The sequence below is a fragment of the Filicampus tigris genome, chromosome 13 (genome assembly GCF_054856515.1).
Source record: "Filicampus tigris isolate MCC_2025a chromosome 13, RoL_Ftig_1.0, whole genome shotgun sequence".
Classification (NCBI taxonomy): Eukaryota; Metazoa; Chordata; class Actinopteri; order Syngnathiformes; family Syngnathidae; genus Filicampus; species Filicampus tigris.
The window spans coordinates 14550135-14568731 of record NC_141229.1 but is presented as its reverse complement, the minus strand read 5'-3'; the positions used below and the strand labels follow the sequence as shown (position 1 = coordinate 14568731).

The 18597-nt window shown below is 40.7% G+C and overlaps 1 protein-coding gene across 8 annotated transcripts in view; it reads left to right on the top strand.

The window, feature by feature from the left end:
* dlgap2a (discs, large (Drosophila) homolog-associated protein 2a) overlaps positions 1-18597 on the top strand; it is a 176538-nt gene that overhangs the window by 43794 nt on the left and 114147 nt on the right. The gene's annotated exons all lie outside the window — the stretch shown is intronic.

The window sequence follows — 18597 nt, the reverse complement described above, 5'->3', positions numbered from 1 at the left end:
TTACTTTCAAGAAATTCTCTCCATTGCTTCATCAGGTTGCGGCTGTCACGGGTTTTTCTGTGGACTTGACGGCTTTCGGTGTATTCCTGTTTCTAGTTGTAAGTCATCCCACTTTTGGGCCAGCACTGAGCAGCCTGTCGGAGGAGATGCTTGGGGTCCTCCTTACCCATTGCTGCACTGCAGACAGTCTCTCTCCCGCCCAGGCTGCTACGTGCTACTTTACTTCAATCCAGACAGCGTAGGCTTCGAGAGGCTCTTTATCTATCAGACTGTTCCATTCGAACAGATGGTTGTAGCCGAGTACCTCCCAGCAGTCGACACCGTGGTTTATTTGCAAGTGCAGGTGGCCTTATCAGTTGGGAGCTATAGTTTGGCATTACCGTTGCTTTGCTTAGATGAGTAAGTCTGTAACACCGCCTTGCTGGCAACTCACGGATCTCTAAATGAGCATCAGATCTCCCGCAACCTTGTTTGGATTCACCAAACGGTTCGCCGACATCCATCCTTGGGGCCTCCTCCTACTCGCCTGCTGCACTGTGTCTCACACTGACTGTGTGTTATGTACCCATGAGGCTATAACCAGTATCAAGACTATGAGATTCCATACAGAACATCATGAGTACGCTTTTAGACACGCACCTTATGTGTTTTCTCACATGATGCAAGGACATGTGTTGCGTCCTGCATGCGCACATGAATGTGGGAAATATGACTACGGTATTACTAACAGAGTCAAAGGCAGTTTTTGATCCACATTCATAATTAACGGCTTATACATCAAGAATAAATGTGCATGTGTGGTGCATGGAATACCGGAGCAGAAAGTATTCATCTCAAACAGCTGTGACAAAATGAAACACAAATAATGTTTATGCGATGGCTTCCAATCAAGAAACATACTGAAGACGGCACTGTCCTCTGCGCCCTGATGTGCTCTATGTCTGCTCTCCGCCTTGAGGGCCAAATCCGACATAGCCTCTTGGCCCTCCTAATACTGTATCTCAAGCCAACTCTGTGGTTATCATTCACACCAAGAACTTTTTCCTATCATCCAAACAGCCACTATAAATGCGGATTTCCGGGCCTTGAGTGCAGTGTGTATCCACAGACATTTTGAAACAAATGACTGAAAACAAAACTAATCTCCTCGCCACACTCCTGCCATTGCCTGCCTGTTTATCTGTCAAGACCAGGCACTTTTTTCCTCACAATAATCCTTTTAAACAAATTTCAGCAAACTTCCTGGGCTGTTATATTAGCATCCAGGCCCATATGCATGCTATTACCGAAATATGGCGACTTTATGGTTTTCGGCATTGTCGCCATCCTAAATGAATTCAGCTTAGGGAGCTGCATGTCTAAAGATATGAAAGTAACAATACAGCTGAGAATCAATAAACAATACTGCTTGTATGTCCGTTCTGTCCTCACATCCATCAAAAATGATCCTTAAGTAAGCTCACATTGCCCTTGCAGCCATAACCTTTGAGGGGTTTTTTTTCGCATAAGAATTTGGTAGAATTTTTGCACAAAACTTTTTAATTAATAGTTATTGATGACTCTAAACTGTCGACTCTGTCCAATGACGCCAATTGTCTAAATGTGTGCTTCAGTTGTCCCTCAACCAGTTCAGGGTGTACCCTGCCCCACGCCTAAAGTCGGTCAGCATTATAGAAAATGCATGAATAAATAATGTACAGCAATTATCCGTGGTGTTTTTATATGAAGAAAACTGACACAAGGCAGTCGATATAGAAAGAAAATACACACCACAGGTTTTCTGTACTGTAAAATATATATCTATACTGTATGTATACAACATATATATTATATAATACAAGTAATTGAGTAACTTTGAAAAATAACAATACTGTGTAATTCTGACCTGTACAATTTGATTAGAAAACAAAGAAATTAGCTGTTTACATTTTCCACACCCTAATGCTACACCAGTAACTTTGTTGAAGCTCTTTTTTTTTGTTTTATTTTAATTACAGCATTCTGTATTTTTAGGTTGATGTATATGAAAATATCTTTTCCAAAATGCCATCCTCCAACCTTTTTAAAAATATGGTATTCAAATGCAGAGCTGGGCACTTGACCCTTTTTTGCCGGTCCGGCAACCGACCCTCCACCCTTGACCTGGGTACCCTGCCGGCCGCGACCCTCCAGCCATTTTCAACATTGTCGGCCCCCGCCCCGTTCCGCCCCCCGGACCCCCCCAAAAAAAAGCATCCGTGATTGACGTTGCCGTAGGAGAGATGCTAACGGCAGAGGCTTTTTAAAGATCGTTAGCTGATTAATTTACAATTTGAACCCGCTGTGGACACGCTTCAAATGCGCCACTAGTACTTACCCAACTGAGTGTGCTTACTTGCATTGCGAGCCCCAGGGTTGGATTTGTCGTATTGTATAATTATTTGGGTCCAACAAACGGCCAGAAGTCGCAGTCAACAAGTTACTTATTTTTCACACTTCCCCTCCTTCACATTTGCCGGCCTTCAAAATAAAAGCATACCAGCAAACCACTATACACAGCAGGTTTGCTACGGCGTATTTCCGGAAGTAGAGCAGATGAGACAGAAGAAGTGCATGAACTCCACCTTGATGTGCCGGCGTCATCCTTGAGTGCTGCACGCAGCTTGACTATACTCGTGGACACAAGTTGTTTTGAAACAGTTATGTTCCAAGTCGGGCGGCCTCGCTTCAAAAAGACAGCGACAACAATGGATGTCGTGCCCGCTACAACCATGAAAGGACCGAAATGACTAGACAATGCATTTAATTTTATTGCGAAAACGATCTGGAAGGTGGCGGCTAAGAGGGAATGTGGGTGAGTAACTTCTTTCTCCACATACGCCGCTGCCAAACTAGTTTGCTTTGCAGCAGCAACGAACTGCATGGTGCATTCTCTCCTCCGTGTGGGAAACTGTATGTCATCGCAACATGTGACATAATGGACCGAGCAGAGCAGCAACAATTCCTGATGTGTGCGTGGCATGTGTTGCAGACCTGTCGCCAGCAGTACAATGCATCGGTCATTGAATCAATGCGGCAGTTGTCGCTCTCGCCGTGGCGGGAGTAGAAAGAAGCCTAAAAAGAAGCCTTTCACCAAGTAGGCTGAGATGAAATTTCGCCGCCTCGCGAGCACGTCGCACGCCTGAGGGCCGATTAGTGGGCCAGACTAAAATCCACTTCCGGCCATCCTTAGTCCAGCCCTGTTTAAAAATTTGTCAGCCCCCACCCCCGCCCCAAAAATGGGCATCCGGCCGGGCCCAGGGACGGACTGCCCAGCTCTGTTCAAATGCATGCTTAACATTTTTCTATATCTGTATAGTAAATTATTCATGTGAGATGACCGCAAACCATATTTGGCATTGTGACTTTTTTTTAACCTTGAATAATTTATGCTATATTTATAACGCGTAATGTATTGTAGTACTTGGCCACCTACTACTTAATACTGACCACTATACAGTAGTGTACTGGACAGTGTCCTGTGCATTACCTTGGCTGACAACAACATGAAAGAGATTAGCCTTGTCATCTGCTATGATGCTTTCAGAAACCTGACGGGATCACAGTGCAACAAGAGCGGGACAAATACATCTGTTGAACCGCAGAGAATGATGCTGTCACAATCACTTCTTAAACAAGATGAATGACTCAGGAGTGTCGTTTGAATTTGATTGCACCAACAGCTTGCTTACATAATGTGTTTTCCTTAGCTTTGATTAGGTTAGCGTGTGTTTGTCATGCTTCGTTTCATAATGGAACTGACTTTGCCATTATTTCCCTTATTTGTTCTTGGAATTTAGGTAGGTGTTTCCCAGTGTGAATGTTTGACTACAAAGTATGGATGTAAACATACAAGACACCAACAGTCATGGTCACTCAAACCCTGATGCTCGTAAACAATTAAAGCAGCTGTCGAATATCCTGTCATTACTCTGCATCTTGACATGTAGCTCTTTCTGTGAGAGCATGTGTGAAATATTGCCAATGGCCAGATTGCAATGCTAATCCCCGTAATTTTATGCGACTCAGTGATAGCAACAAAAGCGGCAATTTATCCAAAGTGGGTTTTTAGATTTAATATGTCTGTATTTGAATGTTTGCAGCTTGGGTGGATGTGATGTGATTTTGAGTTGTTTTAGGGACACATCAGTTTTCATTGTCAGATTTAAGAGGATGAACTAACATGGCAAGGGGACGGGGGGTTCATTTGCTCATTTGCCTACAGTTGGGAAGTACTAGTAGCTATATGCTAGAAGCGGCAAACATGTATTTGTTACCCGATAAAGACATGGTCACATTCAAAAGAAACCAAACCTTAAACACCCCTAAGTTTGTAACAATTTGCAATTGTCATTGCCATTTGGCTGACACTGACCAATCGTGTGGGCCTGAATTATAGACGAGAACTCAAAGACCAGGGATGGCCAAGTCCGGTCCTCAAGAGCCACAATCCAGCCTGTTTTAGGTTTGCCCAAAGGCAACACAAATCATCAGGCTCATTATCAGGCTTTTGAAAATCTTGCTGATGAGCTGATCTTTTGAAACAGGTGTGTTGCCGTAGGGATAAACCAAAAACAGGCTGGATTGTAGCTCTTGAGGACCGGACTTGGCCACCCCTGTTATAGACGATCTAAAGCATAAAGCCCTTCTCTGGAAAAGAAAAAAATAAATGTTGAAAAGAGTAAATGGTAGTGTACTCCTCTATTGTTTATAATACCTGGGGGGCTCAAGGGGGGTCTAGAAATGCCTCTCAGTGTGTTTAAAGTGGCCATAATAAACAATATCACACATGCAGGGACGTCAAACATTTTGAAATGAAATTCGTTTTTAATGACAACTGACATTTCTGGAGAGGTAACACTTTGTGCTGACACCTCTTTGCATGACATGGGCTGAACACAGATGGTGGCCCAGCTTGTTCCCAAAATTGACTGGTCAGTTGATCCACAGTAGGATGCAGCATCTCACCCACAGGCAGTGATCAGCCGCTGGTGTCAAAAGTGTCATTTTGGAGCGTTTGTGATGTGCCAGTTGCGCTCATGAGACCGTGTGAAGCACAAACGATTGTCAGCGCGCTCTGTCTGCTGGGTTAATGCTTTTGACTTCAATCAGTGTCCAACTGACTGCATCGACTTTTCCCATTGGAAAACATTGCCAAAACTTGGCTGTACACGCACAAACATGTTGGAGGCCATTGAGATGCTGACTTGTCATCTCTTCACAGAAAGGTTCTGTCCTAATACAACCTATTCTCACCAAAATATTGTAGTAGGAAAATCTCTAGGATGTTCTACAACACTAAATACTTTACTATTTGGTGATCACAAGATGGGTAAATGATCAGAATTGTTAAATGGCAACATGTCCATTACTACAAATGTTATTTTCTTTGAAGCTATGATGTATCGCCAAATATTTCTTTTCACTCCAATGTGTTGATTAACATTTTTTTTACATGTTGAATTATCTTATCATGGAGGAGCATGGTGGTAAGCAGGTCTGAATCACAGTTCTGTAGTTCAGGACCAGGCTCTTGCCTGAAGTGACCCGCAACCCTAATGAGGAATATACATTCAACATATTGCATAAAAATGGATGGATGTATCAAGTCTATTTTCCACCAGTGAGTGAATGAAAATATTTATAGTATTTATCTCATAATGTTTCCTGACCTTTCATGACTCGTTTCATGCAGGGGCACCTTCAGGGTCGAGATAACCATCATTTAGTCATCACTAAAATAATATTTACAATTTTTGCTGTTGAAGTGGTGGCACCCATGGTAATATTTTTACTTTGGCGGCACCCTTGGTTTCGCAACATTTTTACATTAATCAGAATGAACACTGCAACGCTTAATGGAGCATTACAGATACAACCACAAAAAGTGGACTCAGTGGGAGTCCTGCGCTGTAGCACATTTTGAAATATTAGATTGGAGGCTTCTGCTTTCTAGTAAGTGGCACCTTCTCCTTTTTTCAAGGAAGGAACATGATCTTGAAGTCCAAATGTTAATGAGGCTAAAATGTGAAATAAATCATCCTTCTAAATCCTCTCGAGGACACGTTCCTGAACAGAATCCATAAATAAATACATAAATATTGTTTTATATCGCTCTCTACCGTTCCCTGTTGTAGTCTCAGTCACTTAACCACATACGTTTGTTTTTCTTTTTAATATATATTTATGACTTTCTCTCTTTCCCTCTCCAGACAGTCTGTAGATTGCACCAACCTGAACTTCATGAAGCTCAGGTGAAGCATTTGAGCCAAATGGGTCCATGCACTAAAATAGAACCAACCCATACAAAGAAACCAAGATAAACAACTAGGTACAACTAGAGTGGGGTGCTAGTGGTAGTTTGTCGAAGTTGGGAGTCAGAAACGCTAATGCAAGCCCGTTTAAAATGTTAGTCGGCTTATAGGCGATTACTATTTGGTCCAGTCGGACAAAATGGTGGATAATTGGACGGCGGAAGGGTACCACAGCTGTTGGCGGAAGGCGATAAACGGACCGAAAAATGTTTGTACAATGCCCCACTCTGAGTGTATAGCAAGATTTAAAAATGATTTTAAAAAAAGGTCTCCAAGTGTTTAATAGAGTGAAACTACAATTCTCAAATGACTTTATATGTCTTTTTTTAAAATACGCCTGCTTTTGTACTAGGGCAGCACGTTGCCGCATGTCTGCTTTGCATCAGAGGTTGCCTGAAAGTTTGTTTGTCTAACTGTAAATGTTCCCTGCGATGAATGGGTCACCATTCCTGGGTCTATCCCGTCACTCGTTTAAAGCCAGCTGGGATAGATTTCAGCTCAGCCATGACTAGTAACAGTATGAGTAGTAGAAAATGGATGAAAAGATGGATGTTCTCTGCTAAAGTATGTCTCTGCTGCTGCTTTTTGTCAGCATTGAGATCAGGGGACACCCCTAGTTTAAATAATAGCTTTTCTTCAATACCTTTCGTTCAGCAGTATGGTTGGTGATTGCACTTTTTTTTAACCTGTGACTAACTCAGTATTCAGTTCCCTGCTTGTAAAAATGTGGATGTTTCTCACATGTTTATGTAATAATTCTTTGGAGTATTGCACCTTTCATAATAATACCTTGACAGACTGTACCTAAGCAAAGCACACTCAATATTTCTTTGCCTTGTGTTCTCCCCACTTGCGTCCAAGCCCTTCATTTTAATGTACACTGTAAAGGAACAGATATTAAAAAGCACTGAAAACATACACTATTAAGCAGTAGGTCTTTGGCATTTATAAAACGGATATTTCTGAAATCTTTTTGAAAAGCAGGTTTTGTGATGAGTTCTTGTATTAGCTCTGATTAGATGTTATTTGTGAGAGTGCCTACTATTGTGGTCAATGGAGATCCTGATTACTGTCAGTCATTTTATTAGAGGTATTATTTTTGTGACAAACCGTGCAAAAGGATTTTAATGATGCAGTTAAAAAAAAAGTTGTGAAAAGAAAACCTAAGTGGAAAAAAAGTCAGGTAACTGAATTTGAAAAACGCTATATGGCAGAGTAGGCTAGGCTAATATTAGGCACTGGTAATTTGCAATATCTACTTTATAGAGCGTTTGATACAGTAAGAGTTCTGACTGAACTAAATTTTACTGACCCCATCCTGTCATTACGACCGCCACTCCACATCTCGTTTCTTTTGAAAGGTATCAAATCCTATGTTTGTTTGACACTGCATCAAGGCCTTGCTCCCATAGTTGCCATGGAGACAGCACCACTTGTCAGCAGAGCTGCAGTCATATTTGTGTCTTTGCATAAACCCCCACCTTTCCAAATTTCGCCTCATGTTGGGAACTCACCCCTGCCAGCGGTTGACGTGGGCGGACAGACAAGCACATGTGCATGTTTTTGTCATAGTGGGCGAGTCGGAGCAGAAAGGAGGAAGATCAAAACAAGTTGGGAGGTTTGGGGCTGAGGGGGCGGTTGGAGGGGAGACCTCATGAGCGCTGCTTATTTTCCCCACTTTAATTTGAGCCTTGTAATGTAATGAGAAACTTTTATTTTATTTTATGACTGGCTCGTGACTTGCGACTCGTGACACAACATGGTTGCAAGCAGTTTCAAATGCATGGGGGGGGGGGCGTTGTGGATCCATGTCACGTTCTTCCTTAATTCGAAAATTGTCCAATTTTTACCAATCATTTTTACTTTCCACAATTCTCTGGAGTGACCTAATTTATCTTCTCATATTTGTCTTTTGTTTTGTCCTCGTATTCATAAGCTTATTTAACCAGCCATCTTATTTCCTGCAGGAGCTGAGTCAAAGTCGAGAGTGACTGCGATTCAGAATGCATTAACATTATGCTTACTCAGAGATTCCTCATATTTCTTCTAATTATGTAGCACGCAACAGTGATTCACCAAATGGGCCTAATGTTACAAAAAGTGGTGAAGAGCTAAAATTGGAAAAAATTTACTGACACCACGAGTTGCTGTGATGGTGTGCATCGGCAAAACAAAATGCTTAGTCTGGAAGACTTAAAAACTTATTGATGCAAACAGACAAACATATACAATGCATGTAATCTTTTTGGACACCTATCAGCAGTGAGAACATTGCAGTTGCACCTTACTTTTTAGCTTTAAAGCAGCTTTAATTTGTCACCATAAGCAAATGTGGATACATCCATATTTAGCATGCAGTTAGGGAGAAATATTTACTTGCTTTTTAGCCCATTCCCATTTTTTGTCTTCACTTGCTAGTTGCGAATGGTCTTTTTACTTTTATGTGCTCAGCATTTTATTTTCGGTTGCAAACAGCACAGAGGCCACTGAAAGTGAAGCAAAACAGCTAAGTTGCTGCAAAGCAAAGAGCTGAATGCAATGTGGAGTGATGTCGTTAATTCTGTGGAGTGCATCATAAATCTAACCCGATACATTGTTTTACTAGATATGTATCTCTTATACTTTATCTGCACCAATAAAACCACCACTTATTGGGATTTGGCCTTGAAAGTTTGGATCACAGTAAACCGAATTTTAAACCCTGAGCCCGACGGATAGTTGAGCCCAAACTTATTCAAGCCTGACCAAATTTTGAATGTTTCTATTTGTTGGATTAGTATCATTGGGATGGAAACTTCACAAGAAACCGTTAAAAGGCGTAAGAAGTTGTGTTGGTGAAATTGAATATCGACTGCTTTCAATGTCTTTGTATTTGTATAAACATTCCTAACCGATCTTATCGGACAATTTTGAGGAAACTTAATAATTTGCTCCATTGTAAAAGGATCCCAGTAACTCCTAGTATAATCTTTTCTCATGGGATCAAATCAACTACTAGTATAATTTTTAGAACACTGGACATGACTGGATTGAGACAGATTATGAATAGATTTGGATTTACAAATATAACTGTATTTAGTTGTGTTGTTTCCACCTTCCACATACCCATTCACTAAATCAAAATTCATTTGAACTCAAAATATGGCCTGGCTATGAATAGTTTTTGGGTTTCACTCTATGTATAAAGCACCTGAACAATTGCAAAGGCTTTGTCTGAAGGCCTTGGTGCAGTTGCTCGTTCTTGGTGGTGTAATTCAGGAGCAAAGTTAATTACTAGTGCCGCATCATGTGTAGCGTTGTCTTCTGTTGGAGGAGAAATCCGACTTCCTTTCGTCTATAGCCTGGAAATAATATAAGGCTTTGGTCATTATTACAATTTGTTTTGTTTTTTTGGTAACATTCAACTTTTATTTTCAGGATGACCCATTCTCTACACGTCTTATTGTGTTCATCCAAAATTGTGATGAGCGCGAGCCTATCCTTCGGCCGAAAAGCGTTCTACATCCTGGACTGGTGGCCAGTCAGTTGCAAGACACATATCGATCAGACAATCATTCACACTCACATTTACACCGTCACTCAGTGGGAACAGAACCCCCACTGCTTTCGCGGACATCGGCCGGATGAACCACTGATTACATCATCAGTGACTTGTGAGAACAATGATTTGGCTATGAAATTATAAGATTTTAATTCTGATCCACATCTTGATCGAAGTTGGGGAGAGGCAGTGGAACAGGTCATTATGCATGTGAGATTTTACGACGCAGCCACGTCTGTCACAGAGTGTTAGGACACTGAGTGAATGAAGATGCAGAGATCTGTGACAGATGAACGTGACCTCTGATGAGAAGAAGACTCACTGCGCTCCCTCCAGACAAGTTACCATGGGAGATGGTTCAAAAGGTGCAAGCTCGGCCGTGGCAAATATGAGTCATTGCTGCTTTGAGAATTATACAAAGAGAATGATGAAGTCAGACCAGTGAGGAAATTTGTCAAGGGACTAAAAGTCGAAAGATGACGGTTGCAGCAGCAGAAGAAAAAGCAAAAGTTGGTTGTGGATACTTTTGAATTAAATTCAAGGTCCTTGATGACATCAAGTTGGTTTTGCCCTGAGAATAATCTTCCTCATTCAGCTACCTTTACATATTCAAAAGCTATAAGAGCAAATTATTTTCTCCATCATAATCCACAATATTTTTTAAATGGCACTCAAAGGGTGCACTAAAAATCAAAGCTGGGCCTCGCCTAACCGCCAAGATTTCCCGGCTGCATATATAAATGACCCACATGGTACCAGTGGGTCCAAGTCAGCCAAGTGGCGTCGAGAACAGACTTTACCTGTACCACGTCACAAGCAGGTGCTGCACTCCTGACACATGGTCAAGTAAGGAAAACAATAAAAAATGAAACAGTGTTGCCCCATATTGTTTTTATTTCACCGATCACCATGCTGTGCGTGTCTATTTGTCAGTTGTTTTTGTTTGATATTTTTTCTTTGTTTGGCGGCGTGCGGCACTTTCGTGTGACCTGAAGATTATATTATGTTCTCGACGCCAATTGGCTTCCGCCGACGAGGGACGGACTGGGACCACGCTTGTCCTTTAAATATGCAGACGGGAACTCGGTGGCGGTTAGGCGATGCCCAACTCTGCTAATAATAGGCCGGTATTTCATATTATGTAAGGTAGAGGTTATTGTAAGTAGATGTTACCATCATTGGGAAGATTGTCGAGATGGAACAGCAGTACAAGCACTTGGTATTACAGGTGATCAATGGACTGCATGGACTGGAGTAGCAACATGGACTGTGTTTCAGAAACGAATGAGTCGAGTTGATTTTCCTGAGGAATCACAGATTCTACGATGTGTGCAGAAAGATGTTGGAGATCTTCTCGCAGACCGTGGTCTGTTGGGGTGCAGCACCAGTGCCAGGGAACGCTAAACAGATTATTGAACATATTAAGAAAGTTGGTGACCCCACAGGAATGAAGATTGATCACTGAGCAAACTGCTCTTTTGATGATAGTATTACCACTGTCATAGTCTGTCTCTTGAGTTTGGTTTTTGACTTCTGTTTCATGCTTTTCCTTGTGTTCCTTTGTCTGTCTCTCGTTAAATTATTGAGTCCACCTGTGCTTGTCATCCCGGTCCCTGGTGTTAGCTAATCAACTCCCTCCTACCCTCTGTGTGTTGTCCAGATGTTCCTCGTTTTATCGTCAGTTTGCCTGTATTTAGTTCCCCGCTTTCGTTCAGTCCTGGTTGATTCGTTGTGATTGGTCAATGGCCTGTTTTCTGTTAGCCAAGTCAAGTCCTAGTGTTTGTTTTGTTTCATTTGATCTTTGTTGTTTTGGGACAGTAGAATTTTTGAACATCCCAGAACCTTCTTTGCCTTTACTTTAAATTACACCATACAATCTCTGCACTCCTGCTTTTGGGTCCTCAACTGAGCAACAAACCTGACAACCACATTTACATGTAGAAAAAGTACAAATATTTTGTTTCATTCATGTATGTAACATCATCATGTAACATCTTAATCTCCTGTATGGGTTAACATTTTTCATCATATTTATTATGTAGTTAGTTATTGACTTTATTATTTAGTTTTATTATCTTTAGTGTCGCTTTATTTTTTTTATCATGCAATATGTCTAGTTTTTGATCATTGTTTATACCAGTCACCATTCAATGATATAACAATTCTCCTCTGTGTGTGAAATAATTACTTCCTGGACACTGTACAATAATGTTACTCTGAAGTTATTACATGCATTAAGCATATTTACTATACATACACTGTTATTATGATCCTCATTTTAACTCTCAATTTGCATTAGCACTAATGACACTGAATATGTGAGACTACAGTGTATAAATAGAACATTTACATCCACAAAGTTAACGTCTTTAATTATTTTAATGTCTCAAAGGTCCCTTCAAGTTTTAATTTGCAATTATTCATACATATTATACATATTAGTAGATTTTTTTAATACTCTGTACACACTGGGTGTATTCTAGTTAATAATTATTTGGATATACAATTTATATTTTGATACAGTTCATACGGTCCCTCTATGCACTTATTGTACAAATATTACTGTGGCATAATTTGACATAATTTGATTTATTTCTTACCATATCCTAATATGCAATATAATCATCTTCTGGATTTAAATATTAAATATTAGATTGCAGTTTTTTAATCCTTCCTAAATACTTCCCTTTTTTATTTGTTCTTTGTCTCTTGTTGATTGTACATATATTATTACAATCACGGACATACTGTGACCAAAATTCAGCCCGGGAATATTCTTGGACCAGTCCTGGTGCGGGCCAATTGCAGCCTGGAATGGACCGGCCATCTCCAGACATTTCCGACAGCCACCGCCTCTGAATACGACTGTACTTGCATATATATGTGTGATTAATGATGCTGTGCCAACTTGATTCGCTCTTTGCGGACCAAACCCGGAAAACGTGATCGTTGACATTCTGTGTATGGTGCAATAATGAGTAAAAACAACGAGTTGATGACATGATTTGATGGTGTTTGAGGTTCAGTGTGCTTAAAAAAAATCTTTATGGGGTGTCTTTGGACAAATGTTAAATACATGTACACTAGTGTTCAAAAGTTTGGGGTCACCAAAAAATGTCCTTATTTTTGCAAGAAAATCAGGGTTTTTTTTCAAAGAAGATAATTTAAAACTAAGCAGGAATACACATTTTTAACTTGGTAAATGACAATTCTAGCTGCAAATGTCTGGTTTTTGGTGCAATACCTACATGGAGGCCCATTTCCAGCAACTATCACGCCAGTGTTCTAAAGGTACAAGGTTGTTTACCCATTGCGTCAGAAGGCTTGAGGATATTAGAAAACCCTTTTGCAATCTGTTCCCATGGGTGCTATGTTGGTGCATGGTTCCCTTTGCCATTCACCTGGGCGAGGGGAAAGTGCTTTTACACGTGGTGCCAAATGCAGAAGTAGGTTACCAGATTTCCCTCACTGGATTAAGATATTTATGTAAACTATTTTTTTTAATCTTTCTTCTGTTATCCAAGGAATCATATAATGACAGTGGGCTTTATCTTTGTAGATTATTTAGAGGCTTTCGGTAGAGGGAGTACTGTTCTTGGTGGATACTTATCTTTAGCGTCCAAAACTGCCGTGAATCTCCTTCTATTGCTCATCGCATTACGCAGTCAGTCACCACAAGAATGCAATTACACCCACTCCCCAACTGCTTGACTTGACTATTAATAGCGGCAGATAAATCATCAATGTGACATGCCCATGACATTGCCAAATTTTAATCAAATGATTTGGCGGCATAGTGGCGCGCTAGTTATCACCTTTGCCTCATGGCAAAAAGTTTCACGTTTGGGAACAGGGTTAATCTTGGCTGTGGCCTTTCTGTCTCCAGCTTCCTCCGACAGCCCCAAAACAGGAACGTTGGGTTCACTGAAGACTCGGTGTGAATGTAAGTGTGAATGGCTGTCTGTTGTCTCAGCTTTGTGATTGCCATATGATAAATCAGGTGAGCCTCCACTCGACGCCTTTTTCAATTGGATTAGGCTCTCAGATTAAAGAATACAGAAAACGGATGATTGATTAGTGAATCAATTTGGCATGAATGTGGTCTGAAACATGAAGAAATGTTATAGAAATGGGGTAGGTTGATTGGACACTCTAAATTGCCCCTAGGTGTGATTGTGAGTGCGGATGTTTGTTTGTCTCTGTGTGCCCTGCGATTGGCTGGCAACCGATTCAGGGTGTCCCCCGCCTACTGCCCGATGACAGCTGGGATAGGCTCCAGCACTCCCCGCGTCCCTTGTGAGGATAAGCGGTATGGACAATTGATGGATGGATGTATGTATATATATATATATATATATATATATATATATATATATATATACATACATATACATATATATATATATATATATATATATATATATATATATATATATATATATATATATATGTATGTATATGTATATGTATATGTATATATATATATATATATATATATATATATATGTATATGTCATGTCATGTCATCTTCCAAACCGCTTATCCTATACAGGGTCGCGGGGAGTTGCTGGAGCCTATCCCAGCCGTCAATGGGCGAAGGCAGACTACACCCCGAACTGGTCGCCAGCCAGTCGCAGGGCACACATAGACACTGTCACTGAGCGGGAATCGATCCCACGCTGCCCGCACACAACTCAGGCGTGTGCACCACTACACTATCAGCGGACTATATGTATATGTATATATATATATATATATACACACAGATTAACTGTATAGTACTTTGTCAGGATGTAGGGTATCAAATGAATGCTTAAACGGCGTGCCATAGAATGTAGATGTTTAGAACTCACCCTTTTCACAATTGCACCTTCTCAGTGTGGTCTCAGTATGATTCCGACACCCATGGGATAATATGATGCTGACCTACTCCCCCCATTCCCAGGTCCGTGTGATGATGCAATAAACACAAGCATGTCCTCTCTCCCATACTCCTCCTTCTCACTGCTGATCTTAGGCTGCTCAAGCCAGAATCCTGCTGACTGGTAAGGAGCAGGGTCATCAGGCCAGGTGGTGCTGCTGTGATACCTGCTGCGCAGCACATGTTTGACATTATCACCTACCAGAGCTGGGACTTGACCATTTTTTGCCGGTCCGGCCACGACCCTCCGCTCTTAACCTGGGTGCCCTTGCGGCCGCAACCCTACGGCCATATTCATAAACATTGTCGGCCTCCGCCCCATTCCTCCCCCCGACCCAAAAAAAAAAAACGTCCGTGATTGACGTTGCTGCGGGAGGGATGCTAATGGCAGAGGCTTTTTTAAGATCATTAGCTGGCTAATTTACTATTCGAACCCGCTGTGGACACGCTTCAAATGCGCCAGTAGTACTTACCCAACTGCGTGCTTACTTGCATTGCGAGCCCCGGGGTTGGATTTGTCGTATTGTATAATTATTTGGGTCCAACGGACGGCCAGAAGTCGCAGTCAAGTTACTTATTTATTTTGCACACTTCCCCTCCTTCCCAGCATTCAAAATAAAAGCATACCAGCAAACCACTATACAATGCAGGTTTGCTATGGCGTATTTCCGGAAGTAGGGAACGCCAGAAAAAGTGCATGAACTCCACTTGATGTGCAATCGTCTGAATATACTCATGGACACTGATTGTTTTGAAACAAGTCGGGGGGCGTCACTTCAAAACGACAGCGACAACAATGGATATCGTGCCTGCTACAACCATAAAGGGACTGAGTTGGCCAGAGGATGCATTTAATTTTTTTTGCGAAAACGATCTTGAAGGTGGCGGCTAAGGGGGAACGTGGGTGAGTAGCTTGTTTAGTAATGTTTACTTTGCAGCAGCAGCAACGAGCTGCGTGGTGCATCCGTCTCCGTGTGGGAAACTGTATGTCATCGCAACATGTGAGACAGCAATGTGCGCTCAAGCGTGTTTGTATTTCCTTATCGTCACATCACATAACCCGCGCCTCCCACCTGCAACTGGGGCATACCATTACAAGAGGGGGCGGGGGGCAATACCACAATCCCTATAACAGCAGTTGTCCCTCGCGCAGACGCGGGAGTAGAAAGAAGCCTAAAAAGAAGCCTTTCACTGAGTTGGCTGAGATGAAATTTGGCCGCCTCGCGACCACGTCAAACGCATGAGGGCCGATTAGTGGGCCGGACTAAAATACACTTCCGGCCATTCTTAGTCCAGCCATTTTTTTAAATTTGTCACCCCCACCCCTCCGCCCCAAAAATGGGCATCCGGCCGGGGACGGACTGCCCAGCTCTGTCAGCTACAGACATAACTATAGATTAGCAGCTTTGCATCATTTTATCATTTTGCATCATTAATCAATGTGAAAGTTTTGTTTAAATGCAGTGTGTGCGTGTGTACTGAATTGTGTGTGTGCGTGTGTGTGAGTGTTTGTATATATATATATATATATATATATATATGTACCAAATTGTCAGATGCACCAGACAAGGTTATTATAATTAATGACAACTAACAAAGTAACTTAAACTAAAATGTAAATAATATTTTTGTTAACAAAATAAAATAAAAATTGGTGTTTTTAAAACTAACTTTAACATACCGAAAATGTCCTTCGTTGTCAATATCATACATGAGTTTCGGGCTGTTAACTCCAGAAATTGGGCCACTGTGCTTGTATGCTTCATGTATTATTTTTGAACTTTTGTAACTACTTCATTACAAAACATTTGACTGTATATAAAAAGGGAGATAGTTGCATGGAGAAAGTGTGAGTGCAAGAGCAGGATGAGCGATGGGGGACACACAGAGGGTGCAAGACCGGAAGAAGCAGATGAAAAAAGGCCATTGATTGTTATAGGGGCAAAAAAACTCACTAATTAACTATGTGAGGAAAGCACATTTCTACACTTGTTTCCATGAATAACTGTCTTCAAACAATTTTGTTTATCTTGCTAAGGAAAAAGAGAAGAGCAAGGAGAATGTTCGGAAGGTTAAAGGTAGCAACGGACAACAGAAAGCTTGTCAACAATTTTTGCTTCACAAGTTTTATGAAATGTAAAATACAATATTCCGTTACCAATAAAAGCAATACTTGCTTTCAAAATTAACTTTGTCTTCAAATTTTGAGCATCCATGTTCCATATTTACCACGTTGAAAATCATTGTGCTCTAGTAACTGTGTAAATACAAAAAAAAGGATTGAATTTACACCCTCTTAAAATGATGGCCTAAATCATATTTTTGACAAAAGATTTTTTTTTTTGCCTTAAACATCTCAGAATGCTGCCCCCCTCTGCTAAAATCAGCCACACCCTTAGTTCAACAGATTATTAATATGTGTAATATAATCAGTATTTGATTCCGTTTTTGGAAAAAAAAGGAAAAAAACACGTAGGCCATTATTATTATTATTATTATTATTATTATTATTATTATTATTAAATCCAACATTATCATTCTTTGATTTAAATTAACCCAAATCATATTTTTTATCTGCCCATGCAGAGAGGTGAACTAACCAAAATGTTTAATACTCCTTTCCTATGAAATATTCATATTTGTATTTTGTTTTAAATTAAGTTTAGGCTGTTACTAAAGGGCTGTGCCTTTCTGACAATAAACAAGTTAAAGGTGTACAAGTACTGGATAGATAGAAAATTTGACAGATTTACTATTATGTATTATTCACTATGCGGATTGGATAATGGATGGATTTATTTATATTCGGCCCGATAATGCCGCCCCACCCCACGGCCAACCACCATCACCACGTCATATAAACACATGGCTTCCATACCTTATCTTATTCGAAAGGTTTGTGTTAATGTTCTGTGTTCTTAAATATATATATTGCTCCATTTGGGGGGGGGTGGATGTCTTGGGGCAAATAACTCCACTCTTGCTGTCATCTGGGAATTGTAATATCAAGACAGCTTTTGGGCCACATCTCAACTTGCCTGCCAAACGCGAGAGTAAACGCGGCGTGTGAATGGCAATTCCGATTGCTGCGTCAGCTTTTTGAACAGACTGTGAGTGAGCAGATGCACAGTACAGATGGAAACTGGTTTTTTTTTTTCATTGTCAAGCATATGAGGAGCACTCTCCATTTGTTCACTGGGCTTTTACAAAGCTTTCAGTTATGGTATTCAAGCCTGCAAGTAAAATATCCCAGGGCCTGACACATCTTGTTTTTAATACTTAAGCTCACACTGAACAACCTTTAATATTGGTGTTGTTGACTCTTAACAATTGGAGAATGTTTCAACTGTTGAAGTTAATGCACGACATCTATTCTACTTTTCTTGTCAACTTGAAGTGTTATTACATTTCATTATTCCATGCTATTTTGAATCATTTGAATCATAACTTTATGTGGTGGGTTATGATTTCACTGTGAGGATGTTGGACCAAGTAGCTTTCTAATGCTATGCCCGTTAGCAAATCAATCTACAGTACAGTAAACCAATGTCTGTATAAGGGGGGGGGGGGGGGGGAACGAAGTAGGAAATAATTGCATTTAGAAGCAAAGCATGCCAGAAAATACATATGTGCATTTACTTGAACTTGCTGAAAGAATCATTCCAAATACTTTACAATTATATTCGTGATATAGAATTATTTCATCAAGGAATGTAATCATTCAACCCTAACCCTATTTAAGCAGATGCAGTATACATATACAGTCATTTCTACCTTTCTGCCATTTCGATTTATTCCAACCC